The following is a 12,129-nucleotide window of genomic DNA, read 5'->3' on the forward strand; positions in this document are numbered from 1 at the left end:
TTGAGCGACGATACACGGTCCAAGAGAAGGAGATGACCGCGGTGGTGCACACGCCGCACATGGAGGCACTATATCTTGGGGTCTCGGTTCGTCGTAAGGACGGATAATGTGGCTACGAGCTACTTCCAAACCCGAAGAAGCTCAGCCCGAAACAAGCTCGGTGGCAAGACTTCTGGCCGAGTTTGATTATGTCTTTGGAGTATAAGCCCGGAAAGTCCAATTCCGTGGCCGACGCCTTAAGCAGGAAGTTCGAATTGGCCAATGTGGTGAGCAGGCCCGATTGCCCGTGGGTTGATCGTATTAAGGAGGGGCTGAAGCATGATCAAAGAGCTCAAGCCCTCCTTCAATACGCCCAGAAGGGCTTGACGAGGATATTTTGGCTTGAGGATGACCTCCTCTACACCAAAGGACGGCGACTCTATGTGCCGCTCCACGGGAAGCTTCGAAGGGAGATCCTAAAAGAGTGCCACGACTCCAAATGGGCGGGACATCCGGAATCCACCGCACCATGGCGCTTGTTGAGGATCAATACTACGGCCGCACATGAGGGATGATGTGGAGACGTATGTGCGGACATGTCTTGTTTGCTAGCAAGACAAGATAGAGCAACGGTCTCCCGTAGGGACTCCTTGAACCGTTGCCTATCCCGGAACGTCCATGGGAGAGTGTCTCCATGGACTTCATCATGAATTTGCCCAAATCCGAAGGGTGTCGGGCTCTCATGGTCATGGTAGATCGCCTCTCCAAATATGCGACGTTCGTGCCAACCACAATGGAATGCCCAGCCGAGGAAGCTGCCAAGCTGTTCCTCAAGCACGTCGTCAAATATTGGGGTGTTCCACGCACGATCGTGAGCGATCGCGACCCTCGGTTTACCGGACGGCTTTGGACTGAACTCTTCAAGTTCTTTGGGGACGAGTCTCAATCTCTCCACCGTATGCATCCGAGACCGACGGGCAAACCGAGCGAGTGAATGGGTTCTGGAGATCTACCTTCGGCACTATGTGAGCAACACGCAAGCAACCGGGCACGGCTGATCGACGTGGCCCAATTTTCTTACAACTTGCAGCGGAGCGAGTCCACGAATCAAAGCCCGTTCGAAATCGTGACCGGGCAGCAGCCGCTCACGCCAAGTGCGATCGCTTCAGGGTATCAAGGAAGCAGCCCGGCCGCATACAAACTCGCTAAGGAATGGGGTGAGCACGTGGACTTGGCCCGGGCGTGTCTGGATAGGGCCGCGAAACGCACGAAGAAATGGGCTGACAGGAAGCGACGGCATGTAGAGTTTCAGGTCGGGGACTTGGTGCTAGTCAAGTTGCACCTCGTCCTTCGGATGCGAAACGTGAACAAAGGGCTGATCCGTCGCTATGAAGGCCCATTTCGAGTGATACAACGGATCGGGAAGGTGGCGTACAAGTTGGACATACCGGCCAAGTTCAGGCTCCACCCCGTGTTCCATGTAAGCATGCTGAAACCCTTTCATGTGGATGAGGATGATCCGGATCGGGGCACATCAGCGAGCGCCCCTTGGAGCGAAGGCCTCCTATGATCGAGATATTGAGTGTATCCTGGCGGATCGGACCATACGGAAGAAATATCGGGCACCAAAGAAGGAGTACCTCGTCCAGTGGAGAGGCCTTCCTGAGAGTGAAGCAAGCTGGGAGCCCTCCGAGGCTTTGTGGGAATTCAAGGGGCACATCGAAGCCTTCCATGCCACGGACGCGACGAGGGCGTCGCCAGATTAGGTGGGGGAGAATGACACGGCCCACGGACAAGCATGATCCAAGATCGTTCGTAAGGGACCGTGTCACGCACAACGGGCTGCCCGGAAGCAGCCCACGAACGACCCATGAGCAGAACGAGCGGAAGGCCCATGCACGGCCCTTGGGCGACCCCTGAGCGATGCTCGAGTAGCCCGTGACGGTTCAGCTGGTCGCGTGTCAGACCGACCTGCAACCCTGATCTTGCTTCTGACGCACGCCCATGATCTGCCCAAGGCGACGACGCGACCCATGGACTTCCCAAGGGCTGCCGGGTGCGAGACCATCGAGTAGCCTTCGAGTAGTCTTTGTATAGCTTGTAATGATTATACGGATTCAAAATGGACCGTTGGATCGGAGGGGACGATCCACGGCCGAGATACGACCCACTCTTGTATAAATAGGGATCCCTCTCCCACAATGTAATCAGTTCGTTCACAAGCAAATACACTCTCTTTGCCCATTCGGTTCTTGTGTTCGAACGAAGTGTGTGTGTAAGGCTGACTTGGGATCACCGATCCTAAGGCCACGCGGTGTTTGATCGACCGAAATTGATCGACCCGTGACATTAGCATCAAACTGTGTTTGAACCATCTTGTGAAATACTTTAAACACATTAACCACTTCATCCTTAGTTTTCATCAAGTAAAGCCAAGTCATACACGTGCAATCATCAACGAATATAACAAACCATCGACAACCCGAGATAACAGTAATAGGAGAAGCACTCCACACATTAGAGTGAACTAACAAAAAAGGCACGTTATTCTTACTCAAACTTATGGGAAAGGAAACACGGTGGCTCTTAGCCAAAATGCAAGTCTGACAACGGAAATCCAACTCTTTTAGATCCAAAAATAATTCAAGAAATAGCTTTTTCATATAGCCAAATGAAGGATGTCCCAATCGTTGATGCCAAAGCCAAATCTGTTTTTCTTTATTGCTAGGTGAACCCCAGACTTGATGCACACTTCCAAACTTGAGATCATCCAAGTAATACAGCCCCCTCCCCCCCGATTTAGTACCACATCCAATGATCTCCTTCATGAGGATATCCTGGAAAAGACAAAATTGAGGATACATTAGAACAATACAATTCAAATCTTTAGTGAGCTGTCCAACATAAATTAATTTCGTGCTAAATGACAGGACAAGTAAGGTGTTAGGGAATGACAATTGAGGGGAAACCGCAACCACACCAGCCCCTGTCACTGGGTATGTATTCCCATTTGTATTTGAGATACTGCATCATCTTGGTTCTGTAATGCTCACAAAATCATCTGGGCTAAAGGTCATATGCTCCATAGCCCCCGAATTGATAACCCATCCATCACAACTACTGTGATTAGGGAGAACCAGCGCACAACCACAATTACCTTGGATATTACCTGAATTGGACGTAGCCGGTTGGTCTTGAATTTCAACTTTGGGCACCAAAGACAGCTGAGGTTCCATCTTAGCAAAAAACACTTTCCCTTTTCCACTATTAGTACCCCCGTCAGCTTGTTTTCGTGCCTTCAATTCCTTGCACCACTCTAGATAGCCATGGAGCTTAAAGCATGTCTCTCGAGTATGCTTGGCATTCCCACAGTGTGAGCATCCTCCAGATGAAATTGAAGTTCGTGAACCGTTATTCGTCCACCCACCCCCTTGCGTAGCTCCTGATTTATTCATTTGCAGAGTTGGCATTACCGGTGATTCTCGGACACCTGTCTTGCTTCCCTGTGCCACCATGGCAGCATACCCAAACGTGGAATCAGTATGGGTGAGCATAACTGACTATCTCGTATCCTCCCTACGAACATGTGCATATGCTTGCTCGACAGTTGGGAATGGTTGCATTTGCAGAACATCCGCTCTCACTTTGTCTAGACAATCGTCCAACCCATCAAGGAAGACATACACCCAGTGTTTCTGAATGGCAAGACTGTACCGCTCAATATCAGCTAGGCATGTCATTGGGTTTGGACGACGGAAGTCGATCTCCCTCCACAAATCCTGAAGATTATTGTAATAAGCCTCAATTGTCTCTCCACCTTGTCTCATCTGAGTCACCTGCCTCTTCAAGTCATAAACTTGGGAGGCATCACTTCCATCAAAGAAGGTTGTTGCAATAGAGTCCCATACCATCTTCGCATTTGGGAAGCGAATAAAAATTCCTATTAATGCAGGATCCATCGAGTTGATTAGCCACCCCTTCACAATCGCATCCTCAGTCTTCCACTTTCGAAATTGAGGATTGGTAGGTGAGGGCTAAGGGAGATCACCATTAATATAACCCAACTTGTCTTTATCGGAGATGAACATCTGTGGCATATGGATTTTTGCAAGACCTCGAATAGGTGATGTTCCGTGGTAGATCAACAAAAGTATTGTCGGACTATGTCACTGGTACCATCTATGGACACCATTTAGTTATCATTATCAAACCAAGACGTTACGTTTAGAAATGGTCCGATCGTCGAATAAATTATAGTCTTGTCGAAAATCTTTCTTACGTTCTAACGAGACCAAGGTTTATTCCAAAGGATGTGTCGACAAGTTACCTATCATTTGAACTTTAGCCGTTTCCCATTGAGTATGTACCCTAGGCGAAGGAGCCGAGAGACTCCATTTCACGCCCATGCAGCCACGTCCATCTACTCTATTCCATTAGGACATGAAAACAATTAATTCCATGGATATGCATGAGGACCATGCACGTCTTTCCATTGTGCGGGTCAACAAACAAATAGGAAATTGACCCATGCAGCCATGCTGCTCGAAGACCCTTGTTTCCCCGGCCATGTACACGTGTTGGGATGGTCAACCGAAGGAGGAGATTTGTTGACCAAGAGGCACCCAACCGCAGCCACGTCGCCCACCTACACGGCTGCCGCTGAAGCCCGATGGTGCAAATTGAGTGCACGTCCTCCCCCAGCCATCGATGCCTTTTGCCGCCACTTCCTTAGTTGACTAGGAAAGTCAACAAGTGAAGCCACCATAGACGCGTGGAAATGATGCAGCCAGCGAAGCCGTGGAGCTCAACCGAGCGGAAGCCACGCCCTTCGCATCTGTCTTCTTCTCGTACAGCCACCGCAACTCTCATAGATGGACTAATTAGTCAATTAAGTGAGGAAACAAAACGCTCGTAAGTGTGAGCAAGAGAAAGAGAGTCCGAGCGAGAGAGAGAGATTCGCGAGAGAGTGAACGGCGAGAGGAAAGGAAGGAAGTCGCCCCTCCGCCGTGCGTGTGCGCTGCCGCCATCGATGCCGCTCGCATTTGCCATCGCCGAGCCGTGTCCGTGACCCAAGTTTCCTGTTTTTACTTGCCGTCGGTGCTTAGGACCTGAGGCAAGTGAAAGTCTACTAACCTATATAATGCAAGGCTATTATTGTCTGAGGTAGTGCAAATAGACTTGAGGATGTCTGAATTTGGATGCTGAATGCTGGATTTTTGAGTGATTGCAGTAGATTGGGACTAAAGAATTGAGGAAATGCTTTGGATAGCTTTATGCATTCTGATTTTGTTGAACTATGATTGGAAGAACAATCTGTGGTGAAATTTTTGGATGTGAGATAGTCGCGGCATAGGCAAGGAATCCTGCTGAATCCGCACTGTCCAAATAAGTCATGTATAATCCCAGCAATTTTGTAGATTTTATAGGGACAACTCTAGTGCGATTTTGGTCCTGATTCCTTCATGGAAGTTGTGGGGAATGGTTTAAACTAGAACATATCTTTTTGGTCAGATTTTTCGGAATCAATATAGTGGTATAAACTTCTTTTAATGTGCAATGCTTTCTGCCGAAATGTAAATTCTGTTGATAAAAGAAAACTGAAACCAAGTTGTGTGATTTATTACTCTTTATACATGAATAATTTGGCCTAGTGTTCTTCATAAAATTCTTTCCTTCAGATCTTATTTATAACATATCAAAAATTTAGAATTTTCTGAGTTTGTTTATGGGCTATTCCAAAATTTTTACTAAAACTGTGCAGTCTGGTTTTTGAGTTGTCTTTATTCCGAATTTGCTCAATTTATCCCAAAGGTGAATGCATCTTGAGTTGTTATTTGACATGATGGTTTTTGGCATTTGGCATATCATTCAACACTGAAGATTTCAATGAAAACTCATGGGACATCCGATGTGAATGCATTGAAAATGTTTTTGATATTGAAATAATCTGAGATGTTGATGATGCCATCGCACCTTCGAGTTGACGATGCCCCGGGAGTCGGGAAGCCCAAAGGATCGAATGAGTCGATGCCTTGTGGATGCCTAGGGTCTGCAGTACCCCAGAGGTTTTCCCTAGGAGTGTCAGGATGCCTGGTTGTATGTTAGTACGTAATTCCAGAGGGTAAGGGTAACCATTTTCATGGCGAGCCTCGGAGATTCCTCGTGATGCCAGGTGGGATGCGAGATGCCCGAAGGTGTAACGTAACATGCTCTAGATGCCCGGTGGCCCAGTGGCATAATGCCGGAGGACTTTGCGATGCCAGGTTGGGTGTGAATGCTCGGAGGGACGCAAACATTGGTCCTCCGGGAGGTGAAACCTTTTTAATATTAAAATTAATGGCTCTACTAAGTGTGTGTGGTCTGGTTATAGAATTAAATTGTATGGCATGGAATGGGATGTGTCATAACAGTTCGATTTTATAATCGAGACCCATGTGAGTGAAAATGGTGCATCTTGGTTTCGAAACTACACTTATCATTGCATTAAAGAGCTTTATGGATTTGATGTATACTCATTCCTTTGGTTATATGTTTTGTTTATCTTGCATGAAATTAGATTGTGATGGTTATGCACGATATAGTTTAGTGGATCTTTTGCTGCTGGGTGGTTGTACTCACCCCTTTTGGGAATTAACAATTCAGACTAGATAAGATGCCTCTACTGCCTGCACCTCCCGGTACATTCTATGGAGTCCCGATCGACTTACAATGGGTGTGGTCGGAGTATCAGGACCCTGAGGTGCGAGGACTGACGTTTGTACGAGTGAGAGTCATTATGGTGTTCGATACCGATCTTCCCACCGGCCCTGTACTTCAGGAGTACATCACCATATTTGTCCGTCGGCATGGACGAATGCTGGGGCCACTACCACCACCACCAACAAATGGACCAAGGGGCTAGCTGTGACCGTGAGATGGGGTCAGCAGAGGAAGAAATTTTTGGACGCCGACACTAAACAATGGACTTTATGCTTGTACCTGTGGAAATGTTGGGTATCTTTTGATGTATGGCCTAGTTCAAAAAACTACGGCATTTTGATATACCGACTAATGATTGGCCATCTAGTTTTATGTAAATAAAAGTGTTCGGCTTTTACCTATAAAAATGTTTAGTTGGTGTGCATCATTTTTTTAATATAAGAAAGGGAGTTGTTGGATACGCTTCCACCATGTTTTGCACAGGGACCGATGGAAAAGATATAAACCCCCAAGACTCAAGGACCTATCAAAGATTCTATGGTATTAGAGTAATATACCTTCAAGGTAGATGAAAGGTATCTGTGGTGACCATAACGGATCAAGGGCCGTTCAGGGGGTGCTACAGCGGGTGGTATCAGAGCATGGTTTTATTTGGAGTGATAAGGTGCCTTAAATGGAAATGAGGATAGAATGATGCACAACATGGGATACTAACCAAAGGTAGTCGACTAACTATGAACAACGAGTGATTGATTTTCACTTGTAGACTACTGGTAACGATTGTGAGTTACCTTTGTGTGCAATAATGTTACTTGTGTGACTTTAGTAACCCATTTTTATTTTATTATTTAACCCGTGACATTGAGTCACTAATCATTCCTGAGGCAAATGCTTGGAAAACTACAGGAAATCATGGTGTGAACTAGGAGTTCTCATCCATCGAGGGCTGAAGCCTCTGCTTCAAGGGTTGAACCCCGGATGGAAGATATCCTGTGGGCATTGGCCAATATAGGAAATTTGATGGAAAGGCAAGCTCAGCAACAACCCGGAGCAGAATGCTGCACTCAAGGACTGGTGGAACAATTCCTGAAGTTGAAACCACCTAAGTTTAGTGGAATGGAAAGTCCTAAGGAGGCGGAACATTGGATTGATGGAATATAACATATTTTCCAGTTGTTGAACTGTAGTGATGCTGAAAAGATAACCTTGGTAGAGTACCACTTGAGACCACAATCCATAATTTGATCCATCCAATTTGACTGAGATTTGTGCAGTGGATGGCTCCTGGGATTGTGTTGATACTTGTGTCGAACTCTAAGTCAAAATTGGTGTTAGCTTCATTGTAAGATTCTCTAGAAGAGAAGCAGTTGTTGAGTTCTCCCCTTGGTCTTGATGAGGTACCTCATCAGTTGGCTTTGTCATGGTTGCCAATCACAATTCCTTCGCAAAGGAATTTTTGGTCAGGTTAGATTAGTGCAACAACAGCACAAGTCAAAGCTGCAGTAGCGATTTGATTTGGTCGAAAAAGTGGAGAAAACTAAGGTTCCTGCTCTGATACCATGTTGAAAAATAGATCACTATCATTCTCAGTATATCTTTTTTCTTTACAAGGCTATACATAAATATATACACATACAAGTACTGCTAGGGTAACAATCGCCTATTAGGTAAACTATTCGTTTTCTATATGCATTACCCCGACAAATCAACTCACGCAAATATAAATATTTTCTTCCTATACATATAACTCCTACAAATCAGCTCATGCCAACAATCTCACTATGGCCTTAGACATTTTCTTTAATGCCTCAATTTTCGCCGATCACAATCGTCATTATAATTATCTCCACTAAATCACAGTCACTGTATCGGACTCTTCAAGTTCAACCAATAGATAGACATATGGCATGTGAGATGAAAAATGGGAACAAAAAAAAAATGAACTATGGGATGAGAAAATCAAGTAGCCTACAGTAAAAATTACTTTGTCATGCGAAATAAACGATTAAAAGAGTAATCAGAAAAACAAATTATACATATAGTCAACCACGTACTAAATCGACTGCAACCAAAAATCAACAAGACATAACAGGGTACTCCCCAAACCAAGTCCAAAAAAATGAACTATAGGGGACTGTTGATCACTTGAGGCCTAATGGTACAAGCTGATATTCTTCACATGTGAGGTGGTGAGGATAACCCACTAACGATGACAATGCCACCAACTCGAAACACCTGTTTTAAATCCTATTTTTTGCATCTTTACAATAGCTGCTGTTGTTGGAAGTAAGAAACTTCTTCATTTGACTTGGAATATGGACCTTGACAATTGACATGATGATACAGATTAATCTTTTGGAGCAGGTCTACAGAAAGGTAGTTTAGAGCATATCACTGTAGCTACCAAAAATAAATAGCCTTTTCTTTTGTCAAGTTGCAAAAGATGAACCTAAGCACATCATTTGCCTACCCCTACAGTGTTTGCATTTGATCCTCCTGAGAGATTCTGCCAAATCAAGATGACAGTGAGGATATTCTACAAAACAAGCACAATTGAGAGTTTCAGGTCACTGAGCTAGGGCATAAAAAAAAATTGGAAGAGAAAACATAACAAATGCTGAAATTGCAGAAAAATATCAATATAAGAGCAACAATTCCTCACGGTTCTCATGCAAAGCAGGGTACAATTCCATAGGTGGAAAGATAAGCAATAGTTAAGCATCAAACAAAGTTCATGACATCTCATCAATCCAGACAGGCACATCCGCACATCACAATTCCGGCACTGTGAGCAAGTCCATGTAAGTATAATTTGTTTTGAGGAATAGTGACTCATATGAAACAATGGTGAACTAGCTGTACCCCATTAGCATTATAACCATTTCATTGTGTGCTCCATTATCAAACAAAACATAGCAACCCAAATGTCTAGCTGGTTTGTGGCAAATAATGAGAAGCTTGTCCATGGAACATGAACTTTTTAGCATCATGTTGAGGATTTGTAATAGAAATGGATCCTGGAGCAGCAGCAGTAGCTAAATGACTGAGTGTGGAAGAAAAAAGTATGAACCATTGCCTGAAGAATTAAAATTAGACATTGGAGAGAAATCTTCTTATGCAAGTACCGGTAACCTATAAAGGATAGCCGTTTCAGAGAGGAGAGAAGGTTGCGAAGACCACTTAAGTTTTCCACATTCCTCACCTTTCTCATCCAAAGAGAAATTAGAGATGAAGGAAATAGAATATTCCACGCTTCTTATCCTCCACCGTTGATGGTCTTTCCACAGTCCTCATATTTCTCATCCAAAAGTTAGAAACAGGATGAGCAATTACTCCCGAATAAAAGTTATCTTTCATGCATAATGAACAAGTACAAGAGTGATTAGAACAAAATTATACGCACACCTAATTGACTGCAACAAAAAATGAACCAGGATACCATGTTGATGATTTGCTGTAAAACTCTTATGATGATGTTAACTGACAAGTATGGGAGACCACTAATTACTGGTGATGCTGACATATTGGTATTGGCTGATATTCTACAAATGTGAGTCAAGAGATCAAATGACTTGATATGGGCTGATAATGCTTAAGAATGATTGGCTACACCTGTTGGTATATCTGGAATGCTTAATATGCAGTAATCTTTAACAACAAATCACCTGATCCTGAAAATGTCATTTATACAGATTAGAAAAAACTCTTTAAGACTGTGTATCCTGTAAAAATGTAAGAGAGCTGGGTCATAATTGGGTGGATGAAAGGCAGGGTGTGTAGAGTAAACCTAAGCTAGGTTTTGCGAAGATTAACTGTTATGGGTCTTACATTGAAGGAACTAGACATGCTGTTGTCAAGATTATGGCCCAAAAGGAAAGGTCGGAGATGATTGCCTGCACGGGTGTGGTGGTGCCTAGATTTGCAAAGGAGGCTAAATTACTTGCTGTTCAAAGAGCATTGCAGTAGCTAAAGAAAATGCTAAACCAAGGTATTAGTGGAGCTGAATGCAGCCGTGGTATACAAGGATATCATCAATTTTTTCAAGCAGCGCAATTAACGACTAAAGGATGCTCCTACTGGGATTCAAGAAGCTAAAGATCATTTTATGGCTCCAAATTTTAGTTGTATTTCACAAAAAGCAAATGCTTGTGCCCGTTAGGTAGTTTTGCCAAAATTGGGGTCTACATTCGCATCACCCATCCTTCTTATCACATATGCTTATTTCAACCGTGAATTGCTGGCCTAAAAAGAAAAATCCCCATCGAGGACACACACAACACACTCGAATGTCAGTCTCTGACTTTTGGTGGCTGGTTTATGGAAATTCTTTGAAAAACACATCCCTGGAAAGAAATCAGTCCCTATTAAGCATTGAACTGAAGAACATAATAGAAATTGATGCCTTCAAACCCAAAAATTGACCCCAACCCAGAGAGCTGACTTTAGGTGGAACAACGAATTGTAGTAGATGGCAAATGGAAGCGAAAGAATGAAAGAAGTCATAACAATTACCTGAAGAAGGAAAAGTAGTCAGTGGAGATAAATCTTTTGTCATGGCTCAGGTGTGATCAATTTCAATTCATTGGATCCAAACACCACCAATGTAGATGAGAGGGATCTCTTGGATGAGGGGCCAATAGTCGCTAGTCAGTTTTGAGCATTGATCTTTCAGAATCTCGCATAGAGATATCTCCATAATTCAGATAAATCATAGTCTTCCTTATTGCTCCTTCCTGCCTTTCCTTGACAACAAAGAAAAAGAAAATGTGCTCTGAGATAGTGTGGGAATTTAAATTGAAAGATGAACCATGAACTTTGACAAGGAAGTCAGATTTGAATGGCTTATAATTTGCAGGGTTCATGCAAATTTAATTGTCACATTTGCCAACTCGAATACACCCGTTTTAAATCCTCTTTTTTGCATCCTTACAGAAGCTGTTGTTTTTGGAAGTAAGGAAGCTTCTTCGTTTGGCTATGAATATAGACCTCAATAATTGACATCGTGATACAGATTAATCTTTGGGAGAAGGTCGCGAAAAAAAAAAACAGTTTAGAGCAAGTAGTACGCCTACCAATAATAAATAGCCTTTTGTTTTTCTTTTGTTAAGTTGCAAAAGATGAACATAAGCACATCAGTTGCTTCCCTCGGCACTGTTTGCATTGATCCTCCTAGGAAATTTTGCAAATAAAGATGACAATGGGATATTCTGCAAAACAATCACCATTGAGAGAAGTCAGGTCATTGAGCTAGTATATAAAAAATTAAAAAAAAAAGATAATTGGAATAGAAAACATAACAAACGCTGAAGTTGTGGACAAATAACAATATAAGAGCAACAATTCTTCATGATTCTCACGTAAAGCATAGTGCATTTCCATAAGTGGAAAGATAAGCGTTTTTTGTCCATCAAACAGTTCAAGATATATCATCAATTCGGACAGGCACATACA

This window comes from Eucalyptus grandis, chromosome 2, assembly GCF_016545825.1.
Source record: "Eucalyptus grandis isolate ANBG69807.140 chromosome 2, ASM1654582v1, whole genome shotgun sequence".
Lineage (NCBI taxonomy): Eukaryota > Viridiplantae > Streptophyta > Magnoliopsida > Myrtales > Myrtaceae > Eucalyptus > Eucalyptus grandis.